This window comes from Astatotilapia calliptera, chromosome 17 (assembly GCF_964374335.1).
Source record: "Astatotilapia calliptera chromosome 17, fAstCal68.1, whole genome shotgun sequence".
NCBI classification, from domain to species: Eukaryota; Metazoa; Chordata; class Actinopteri; order Cichliformes; family Cichlidae; genus Astatotilapia; species Astatotilapia calliptera.
The window spans coordinates 37,829,481-37,841,643 of NC_137438.1; positions in this window are offsets into that span (position 1 = coordinate 37,829,481).

Genomic DNA, 12,163 nt, shown 5'->3' on the forward strand with positions numbered 1-12,163 from the left:
CGATTGTCCCTGACTTTGTTTATGATTTTACGTTTTGACTGATAGCTAATGAAAGTTAAACCAAGCCACAGACTGGATATAAAGATGGACATAATGTAGCCTCCACCTGTGAGGTTTTTAGCAGTATTTTACCTGCACTCTCTCTAATGGCCAACAGGAGGCGACTCCTCTATTGTCAGAAAGAAGGCTAGTTGATCTAGAACATAGTTACCTTTCCACGTGACTTAAATGAGCTCTTCTGTAAGCAAATGCAAAGACATCATTTTATCACAAAGCTATAGATCTGTAGATATATGAAGTCTGGCAAGTGCCGAGTGATGTTAAAGGGAGTGAATGCTGACGCCAGCCGAGCAGCTGAATTCAACAGGTGACAAAAGCAGGAATGAGCAGTCATGTAGCTATAATGCTACATGTAGCATTATAGACTCCATTTCTGTCTGATTCTGTTGATACAAGAGTTGCTTTTCCTCCTTCTTTGGAATGTTTTTCACCAACTTTTATGTTTACTTTGTTACACTTAAGGATTGTGTGTGGCCTGATTAGGGTAGGAATTATCAGTGATTGGGACTGTAACTATATTATACTGTTAATTTTTGAATTATGCGATTTTGTATCTCAGGTCATTTTGCAGGGTGACATAAAAGTAATGTAATGAGTAGTTTAATGAATTAGGCTACGTCCACACGTACACGGGTATTTTTGAAAACGGAGATTTTCCGTTTTCGTTTTAAAAAATAATCCCATCCGCACGTAAACGCAGAAATGAAGGAAAATGCTGCTAGGAACATGCCAAAGCAACAGGTGGCGATATATTCCTAACCGTGTAGAAATGTTGGCCAATCAGAAGTCTAGAAGCCTCGGTGGGAAATAGTAAACAAAGATGGGGCATAGAAGCAGAACCGAGTCGTATGTGTGGAGGGACAGTAACTGTGTGTGTATATGTGAGCATTTAAACACTGCAGAGAGTACAAGTAACAGTATTGTAGAAATTAATTTCACCGAAACAATAACGTGGCGCACAGTGTGACGTCAAAAAAGGCGCACACCTTTGACGCTGCGTTTTCTCCGTTTTTCTCGTCCACACGTAAATGCAAAAACGGAGTTTAAGAAAATCTCCACCCTGGCAGGTGTTTTTAGAAATCTCCGTTTTCAGTGACCGAAAACACCGTTTACGTGTGGACGAAAGGTGCAAACGCATAGAAAAATCTGCGTTTGCAAAAATACCCGGGTACGTGTGGATGTAGCCTTAGTGTCTATAGCAGGGCCAATATCCTGAAACTTTTCCATGTGTCCGTGCTGCAACACACCTGAATAAGATTTGTAGGTGATTAGCAAGACTTGACTGCATGCTGAGGTGGCAACACCTAACCTTACTTACACTTTTATTTAAATGTACTTAAGTTTTTTGTTTTTTTTTTAAAAAAAGCACTTCTAAAACTAGTTTTATTGAACCATATTCATTCATGAGCTGCTGTAACATGAATCAAATGGCTGAATTGCCACCTGCAGTCAAGTTCTATAGAGTCTTGCTAATCACCTACTAATTTTATTCAGGTGTGCTGCAGCAGAGACACATGGAAAAGTTTAAGGATACCGGCCCTGCTATAGACACTAATTCATTAAACTACTCGTTACATTACTTTTATGTTACCCCGCAAAATGACCTGAGATACAAAATCACATAATTCAAAAATTAACAGTATAATATAGTTACAGTCCCAATCATTAATAATTCCTACCCTAATCAGGCCACACACAATCCTTAAGTGTAACAAAGTAAACATAAAAGTTGGTGAAAAACATTCCAAAGAAGGAGGAAAAGCCACCTGTGGTCTGTAGGAAGCAAATAAGTAACATAACCCAGAACTTTTTAAATCAGCATGTCAGTGACATAGTAGTACATCTGCCTCATGATCCAAACCAGTTTCACCCAAACTGTAAAGACCACATGTGGTCTTTACAGTTTGGGTGAAGACATATTAGGCAACCATTCATTATATGCACATTTAATTAAGTTCCTTCCAATACTGCAGGAGGACTAATGATTCTCGTGACTTGTGGAAGGATGTAATTCATTACTTTCTGTTAAGTAAAACTTTAAACACTGTCCAGCACGTACAGAACATGGCATGAATATCCGTTGCAGCTGGTGGTTGCAAAAATAATAAACTGGAAAATGTTAAAAAGCTCAGAGCTTAACAGAGTGACTCTGGACACATGAACATACTGATAATTATATCAAAATATCAATTAGTGCATCTTTAATTTATTAAGTGTTACTTATATGTTTATGATAATGTTGGCTGTGGTTTTCTTTGACAATAACACAGATGTGCACTACCAGTCAAAGGTTTGGACACACTTTCTCAGGTATTGTTTTTTCTTTATTTTTACTACTTTCTATATTGTAGATACAAACTGGAGACATCAAATATATCATGCAAGACATATGGAATTATGTAGCAAAGAATAAATTCATAAATAACTCTACATATGTCTTATATTTTAGATTTGCACAAAGTGCCACCCTTTGTTGACAGCGCTGCAAACCCTTGGCCTTCTCTCAATGAGCTTCATGATGTTATCACTTGAAATGGTTTCACTTGACAGGAGCACCTTGTCAGGGGTCAATTGTGAAATTTCTTGCCTTCTTAATGGGGTTGGGACCATCAGTTGTGTTGTGCAGAAGTCAGGTTGTTTCACAGCTGACAGCCCTGTTTGACAACTGTTAGAATTCATATTATGGCAAGAACCAAATTCCATTATTACTTTAAAAGCTGAATGTCAGTCAGTCTGGAAAATTGCTAAAACTTTGAATGTGTCTCCAAGTGCAGTCGCAAAAACCATCAAATGCTACGAGGAAACTGGCACACATGAGGACGCCCCAGGAAAGGAAGACCAAGAGTCACCTCTGCTGCTGAGGATACATCTGAGTCACCAGCCTCAGAAATCCCAAGTTAAAGGCACCTCAGATTAGAGCCCAGATAAATGTCACAGAGTTCCAGTAGCATACACATTTCTACATCAGCTGTTCAGAGGAGACTGTGTCAGACCTGAATCAGACCTTTATGGTCAAATAGCTGCTAAGAAACCACGACTAAGGAAAAGCAAGAAGCAAAAGAGATTTGTTTGGACCAAGAAACACAAGGAATGCACATTAGACCAGTGGATATCTGTGCTTTGGTCTGATGACTCCAAATTTGCTTCCATCTGCTGTGTCTTTGTGCGACGCAGAAAAAGTGAACGGATGGTCCCTACATGCATGGTTCCCACCGTGAAGCATGGAGGAGGAGGAGTGATGGTGTGGAGGTGCTTTGCTGGTGACACTGTGGGGAATTTATTCAAAATTGAAGGCCCACTGAACCAGCATGGCTACCACAGCATCCTGCATTTAGTTGGACCATCATTTCTTTTCCAACAGGACAATGAACCCAAACACACTCCAGGCTGTGTAAGGGCTATGTGACCAAGGAGAGTGATGCGTCAGATGGCCTGGCTTGCAGTCACCTAACCTATGACAATGAACCGTAGACTAACGGCAAAGGTGCCAACAAGTGTTCAGCATCTCTCCTTCAAGACTTTTGGAAAACCATTTCAGGTGATGACCTCGTGAAGCTCATTGAGAGAACGCCGAAAATGAGATGAACAGAATCAACTTTTGGGGATTTACTTACCTGGATGACTGAACATGCATCAAGACATTAATATTCCTAATTTTAATTACAAGTATAATTATATATTGATTCTAAGTTATAATCCACCAGACTCTCTTTGCTATATTAGTTTGATCCCATCAAAAAAATGATCAGTGGTCTCATTAGTCTGATGCCCAGCTTATAAATTGTAAAAGTTTTTCAAATATCAAATTTCCTGCTGACACAGAGGCACAAAAACAAACCGCCAAATGAAAACAGAACCTCCAAGGTGGAGGCAATAATGCTTCAGCAAGTCAGCAGAATGAATAATATCTCAGTGTGTCTTTCCATTAACAGTCAGCACACAAAATCACCTGGATGGGACCAACAACTCTCACTGCACTCACAGTGCAGCTCCTCCTGCATCAAACTCAATAATTAACTCACTAATAATCACGCATCATTCTCATATTAATTCTGGTTAATGGTGACCAATGAAAACTCACACTTCAAAGATGCCCCCACCCCATCCTGTCGCCCACTCCACATGGCCCGCTCCCCGCTGTCTCATTAGTATGCAATGCATCAGCGAGGCTATGCGTGCCGATGATGGCTGAAGACCCTCAGGCAGAGTTTCAGGCTAGATTTTAATGGGGCGGTGAGGGTCACCAAGCAAAGAGAGAACAATACGCCTCTCCAGTTTCCTGTGATCGCCTTTTCAGCAGGATGGGGCACCCCAGGGGGAAGGACCTGTTGGGGTTTAAATGCAGAAGAAGCTGACCTTCAAAACAGTGTCAAACCATATTCCCTGTAAAGCTGCAGAGTTTCAGGTCAGCCTCCTTTGAGTGCTGCCGGTTGGCAATTAGCTGTCATACTAGTGCTCAGGCTAAGCGCACTTCACTAACAATGTTGTGATATTAGGTTAAACACTGAAGGGACACGGGCGGCCCAGCGGATATGTAGCCATTCTTTGATGTTGCATTGAGGCTGTAACCGCAGCACATCCAGCTGCTTCCAATCCTTTTTTTATTCCTACGCTTCTCTTGTCTCTCGCCTTTTAACAGGACTCTATAAACACACTCCAACCACTTTTTTTATAACCTTATGAAAGGTAGATTTTATGCAGCAAATGTAAAATATGCCTCGAATGCGAGCAGCAGCCAAATATTTATGGAAAAATGGGGAAAAGTTAAAGATGTATAAAGCATTCACTGGTTTTATATATTATTCATGACTCTGAATGTTTTTCATGCTTTATGCATGAAAACACCTATTTAAATGCTCATCAGGAACTGTATGCTTGGTACTGTATAAAAATGTGCTCTATAACCGTATTTTTAAGTATCTTTTTACGCTAAAGACATTTTAGCGAAGTAAAATAGTGGAACAGTGCTTGAAGCAGAGTGCAAACGTTGTGCTTTTATTAGCTGATTGGCATCAGCTGTTCCATTCATGCGTTGCAATCACTGGCTCGTTCACAGCTGTGTGGCTACCGGCTTAACTCTGACATCCAGTCGTACTTGCATATTCAAGTGTGGACTGCTGCAGTGGGAATTTACTCTCAGACAGCCCTAATTTGATACACCGAACTGATCTGACACATTTGTCGATCAAGGAATTGTTCGTTTAAAAAAGGTGCACTAAAAACAAACGCAACTGTAAAGTATGCGACACACACAGCGATTGTGCTCACGAGCAATGTTCCCTCTAATTTTTCATGTGTCTGAGCGAACACACAAACTCCCTGAGCGGACACATGGACCACAGTGAGCAACATCAGACGTCTGCACTGTGGTGACACCAGCATCGAATCCATCCAAATTACATGGTTTATTATTTACATTTATGTTAGGCTACTTTTAATTAACTGCTTTAGCCCACTTACAATGAAAAAAAAAATTGACCTGTGTAGTGAGTCTGTGGTCTGGGAGAGAGTCTGTAACTCTCTGTCTGCAAAATACAGTAAATAATGACCAATGTTGGACAATTAATTATATAGTTACTTCTTCAAAAAAGTAACTGAGTTATGCAAACAACAAAGTTTTTTGCAGCTGTTTACCTAAAAATGCAGCCAAGGCGTTTTTAAATAAACATTTCAAACTATTTACAGAACAATCAGCTGTTCTGCATCAAATCTGATGCCACACAAATTATTTGTGGCACTCCAAAAAATAATTTCTGTCCACTATGAGATAAAGGAGAACAACAGCCTGATACCTGCAGGCCTGACAGCAGGAGACATATCACTCCTGTAACACCTGTAACATTCAGCAGTGGCCTCATTGTTCTGACACACACAACAAAACTATTGACTACACTACACACAGGTGGGCAGGTGCTTCTCCAACAGCATCACCATCAACACAGGAGCACCTCAGGGATGTGTCCTCTCGCCACTGCTCTACTCCCTCTACACTTCAGACTGTGTGGCCACCCACGGCTCCAACACCATTGTGAAGTTTGCTGACGACACAGTGGTGTTGGGTGCCATCTCCAACAACGATGAGGCGGCCTACATGGATGAAGTGAAGAATCTGGCATCGTGGTGCCAGGACAACCACCTCCAGCTGAACGTCAGCAAGACCAAGGAGCTGGTGGTGGACTTCAGAAGGGGTCAGCACAGAGACTACAAGCCCATCATCATCAATGGAGCTCCAGTGGAGAGGGTGCAGTCCTTCAAGTATCTTGGTGTCCACATCTCCTCAGACCTGACATGGGCTGCCCACATTCAGGTCCAGACCAAAAAGGCTAGGCAGCGCCTGTATCACCTACGACAACTGAGGAAGTTCAGGGTCTCTCCAAAGATCCTCAGGATTTTCTATACAGGCGCTGTGGAGAGCATCCTCACACAGAACATGACATCGTGGTTTGGGAACAGCTGTGTGAAGGACCAAAAAGCTCTCCAGAGAGTGATCCGTACAGCAGAACGCTGCTGCAGGATTGCTCTCCCCCCGCTTCAGGACACCTACACTAGGAGATGCCGGACTGGAGCAGCGCAGATACTGAAGGACCCGTCCCATCCTGGCAACAAACTGTTCCAACTTCTGCAATCTGGTAGAAGGTTCCGCATCTTCCGGGCAAGGACAGAGAGACTCAAGAGGAGCTTCTATCCCCAAGCCATCCGTGCCCTAAACACACACACCCGCCCTCTCACATCATCTATAATTGACTGAGACAGGACTCTTCCAGACACTAAACCAAGGCACAATGTACATTTCAAATTCCTTTAATTTTAAATATGTTTATATTGTCTATCCTGTAAAATAGTCAGATGTCTATTCATATTAATGTACAGAATTCACCTGCTTGCTGCTACTACTGCACATTCACCCAGTGTATATACTATATGTGTATATATATAATGTTCTTCCTCTACACCCCCCCAATTTTTGCACATGTCGAGGAGCGTGTCAGGCTACATTTCACTGTGTGTTATACTTGTATAACTATGCATGTGACAAATAAAGAACCTTGAACCTTGAACACTAACTACACAAGATCTGTGCTAAACGTCGCAAATCTCTCACGTCAAAACACGGTGTCACTCCTAAAACTTCCCCCTCCCTAAACAACTAAATGCCATGTTGCCATATCATTTTTTTGATTGGTTGACATGGTACATTTTTCGACCAATAGGAAAGGGTGGGGTTTTTTTGGTGTTGTTTTTGCTCACAGCGGAGCTTTGGAGCGTTTTCCTTATAAAACACAGTTTTTAGTTTCTTCCCGCAGTAAATATAAACAACGATAGTATTCAGGAAGAAAAACAAACATTGCATATAATTTTATCATAACCGATCAACACAATTTAAAAACTGGTATAAAATCCACACTGTGGTGGGGGCTGGTTTGCAGCATAATTTGCATAGTACAGTTTTCTGGTCCGTGTCATACTTTTCATAACCAAACCATGTCCATGCTGCAGAGGTAGCCCCACGTTTAGGAATAAGGTCCTCAATGTATTTGGACTGGTCCTTCTGTTTGGACCTAACTGGTTCTGCCTCATCTTTACTGGCCATGCTGGTATTCTCTGTGCCTGCATCCACGTGGTGACCATCCAAACGATGAAAAAATATTTCGTAAACAGTGTATTTTGTGACAAACGATAGCCTATAATATGAAACAATAGATCTTTTAATTTTGTCATCGAATATATTTCGTCATATCGAACAGCCCGACCGAAATCTCAAAACTTTGTGATAAACTGATAAAGTCACACAAAAAAAGATTAGTTCACATTACTGCTGCTAAAGGCTACAAGCTACTGAACGATAGTGTACTTGGTTTTTTACAGCGCTGTAGTTCTTAGTAAGACAAAAGCATCCAACTGTGTTCATTCCTGCTCCCTCCTCTCGTCTTTACTCGCCTCATTCAAATGTTTGTTTAGGTTGTAGGAAAACATATTCATTGTTAAAGATGAGGTAGCCTTCTGTCCATGAAACAGAGAATCCAACAGCACTGAACAACTAGCACGGTGTGCAGATGTGAGAGGGACTGTTTAGAAAAGATATGAACAGTTTATCCTTCATAACTACTAGAACAACAAGTCCTTATTTAATCAAAAATATCAGTATTTCACAAAGTCCACTGGATCATGCACACACTGAAATACCACATAAAATTTAGTATAAAATGAACCTTGATACCATTCACATGCACATCCATTAAATGTAAGGCTTTAACCAGATGCTGTTAGCTTAGCATAATGGAAGCTAGCTGTTTGCCCAGAAGCAGTGGCGTACTCTATTCAGAAATGGGAAACACATTTCCTGATTTGTCATACTTAAACCTACATACCACCAAATAAATCCTTACTTATCATGTAAAGCAGAACTAGAAACCCCTCTTTTAAAAACAGAAGCTTTACTGCAGCGTTTCCAATCAGTTTCTTTGTGTCAGCGATCCCTGAGGGACTCACATTGTATTAGATGTGGTTGATAGCAGCTGCCTGATATCTAATGCATATAAAGCCAATATTGTCTGCCCCTCATATCACAGTCTATGCATTGATGCTATATCAGAGGAAAATGTCTCTCAAAGCATCAGCTACGGAGCGAACCAAACCAATAAAAAGATGGCCCGGAGGCGTTCTGACCCAAACTGGACCTCAAACTGATATGGCCAAAAGCTACAAGCTGCTCTGGTGTCTCAACAAGACACACATTAACCTTTCCTCCGTTATTTTTCTGTGGAGATCTCCCACTTTGAAGTGCTTCCATTTAACCTTCATTTAACTTTTGTGTCATGCGCTCCCAGGCGCCCCATTTTGACAGCGGAAGCCTTTAGAAGTCAGAAAAGGCCTGCGGCTATAGATGGCATATCAGCACATCTGTCTGCTGCAGTGCCAGGTTGGGGAGTGAGGAACTGGCTGTTCGTTCTTCCACAAGTGGTCTGTCATTTTCTGGCTAGATCCCTCTTTAGCTCAGTGTCAGAAAGACACTTTAAAAAGGCATAATCCTGATCTTACACTACCAAGGAGTCAGAATTTTCTAGGGCTTATTCAGACAGCATGAAGCCAGGCGAATATGAACTAAAGCTGGCATTTCTTCCAGTGGTCTATTTTAGTTTGAAACATATTTTTAAAAAGAAAACCTTTTCTGACTTGTCTGCTTGGGGGACACGACTCTAGAGTCGCCCACAGAAGGAGCAACATTAGCACATTTGACACTGTGTTTTTAATCAAGGTCAAAAGTCACTCTCATTTTAACTCTGTTTTGGTCTCCACCGATTTCCAAGGGTAAAATATTTAACTGTTGCTCACTGAGTGTTGAACAGTTAGTCAGTGACTTTTGGGGTTAGAACAAATTGTTGTATTTAGCAACTTTATCTAAAAAGAAAGACTAAAGGGCTACAAACAACGAAAGACAATCAAATGCTTTTTTAAAACTGCAGAGTGCGGTTGTAATTTTCTGAAGGCTTATTGCAATCTGGTTGTTCAGTCTGACGTCACTAGCCGTGTCTGGGTCTAAACTCCGCTGCAGGTCCATATATCAAACGATCACTATGGCATTACTGAGAGTTGAAAAACTGTCTAAAGTCTTTCATCTTTAATAAAATGATCAGCGTTCTGCTCTACCAGGTGTAACAATTGAGTTTAACACCCAGGCATCCATGAAAACGGAATTTATGACATTTAACGGAGTTAGAAGTTAGCAGGGAGTTAGCTCGCTAGCTTCTATCTAAATACAATATAGCATGTCCTGACTGCGGGGTTTTGGAAACAAATTAAAACGTACAGCTCTGCTATCACTTCCAGCATAAATGAAGACAGAAAACTAAACAGCAGTGACGTTTGTAGGGTTACTGAAGTTGGGCTAGCTGGTATATAATGATGTGCTACGTGACCGCTAGCGACACAGCTATGTTATCATAATATAAACAAGCTAACTGTTTTTCCACTCGATAAAAGTTACCGTGAGTGTTCTCGGTGGTCAGGAACAAATGTAATCGCATGGCAGGATGCTGTAAAAGGACCAAACTTCAGCCAGGAGAACAACTGAGATAATCCATCCACAATACGAGGTTAGTCATTCATATACTGCTGCATGGGCTGGGCTGTAGTTACATCCTAAGGTTTTAAAAACTGAGCTTAAATAAATGATTAGTGGTAATAAAAGCCGAGGGAGGTCAACAGTGATCACTGACTGTTTTAGGAGCTTTTTGAGATCAAATAGAAGAAAATACATAACATTAAACATGTTAACAACACAAAAGCCATATTAAACGCAGACTACTTTAGACCCGGAAGTAGGATTCGTCGCGGCATCACTGAACAACCGGATAAAGAGCTGTTTTCCGTTACACACAGTCATTAGATAACATAATTACTGACAGGTGGAGCTTTAAAAGAAGAAGAAGAAAATTCACTTCCCCCATTTTCATATATTTTGGGAAACTGACACAAGTTTTAGAGCACGAAGGTACTATTAATCCTTTAGCTTGACAATATCAGTAACCACTTTATTAGGTACACTTATCAAATCAGCTCTAATTCAGCAATTTTCCAGTATGTATTTTTATTTTGGGTTAACAAACCTGCGGTCCATGCATAGATGGCACAGTGGTGAAGTGTTTAGCACTGTCATCTCACAGGAGAAAGGTTCCTGGTTTGAACTACAACTCTTGAGTCTGCATGCTCTGTGCCTTTGCAGGTTTATTCAGTTTTCCAGCTTCCTCCTGCAGTCCAAAGGCATGCCTGTGAGGTTAACTGGTGATTCAAAATTGTCCAGCACTGAAAGGTAAATAAAGTGCTTCAAGTGTAAAGAATGAAGCATTTTACAAAGTATGAGAACAAGACACTTTTAGCCAAAGCACTTTGTGTGGTCAGTAATACTAGACAAACATTATATATGTATTTACTTATGTCTGTGTTGTTTTCTGCATGAGGACACTTGTACTGTGCCAGTATCTGTCAGTTTGACAAAGGTCATTTGGTAAAAGAGCTTTTGTCGATTTAGCACCGTCGGCTTGGAACAAACTGCAGAACAAAAATGACTGAATTCATTTCATGAAGTGCTTTTAAATCTAAACTACGAATCCTTGAGGCCAAGTCCATAACATGCAACTGTTTCAATTCGATTGATTTTAACTGATTTTTTATTTGAACTTTATTGAATTTTATTGAATTTTATTTTTTATTTTTTCGCATGTGTGTTGTTGCTGCCTGTGCTTAATTGAGTAATTTCTGTAACTGTGAGACACTTGCTGCCTATCTTGGCCAGGTTTTTAATCTCAATGGGATCTTCCTGGTTAAATAAAGGTTAACAAGTAAATAAATAATAAAATGAAACATTTAACTCCAAATACTTTGATAATTTATAGTAATAATAATAATTTTAATAAAATGGTTTCTTTGCATTTCTTTGTTCATTTTGAAGGCATTTAAAATTTCACACATTTTTTTTATTACCTCACAAATGTCTGTTTTTTCTTGTGATTGTCTCATTAGCATGGGGCTAGTAGCCCATACAACCATGCACTCACATAAAATACATTATGTAGGCAATTATATAGTATTTGTATAGAGTATGATCCAGTCGTGGGGGACGAAGGGAGAGGAACACTATTTCTACAAAAATGGCAATAATATAATTGCCTGTAGCGCCAGTCTTTAACTTGGCTTTAGTACAGCCAATAAATGACTGCATGTTCAGACCATTTGATTTTATTCAGCCAGCACACAGCTGTGTGACTTGGTCTGTGGCTGGTTGTACAATTCCAAAGGACACGTAGTATGGTCCAACCACATCTTTAAAGACAAACAGATAATCACAAATAATATTTGATTTTTATATTCAGGAACTGAGCAGAACACACAGGTACAGGTGCATTGTTCAAAAAGTGGATTTTATTTGAAGAATACCAAACAACTGCAGGTAAAATAACCAGAACGCTGCTTTAAACAGACCGTGAACTTAAACTGACCAAACCAAAGCAAGAACTCAGCCTATGTAGCAGAGCAAACCACTGTAAACACAAAGTGATTACACCACAGCGCGAATAAGTAAACCAGGCACAAAGAACCCTCCTTC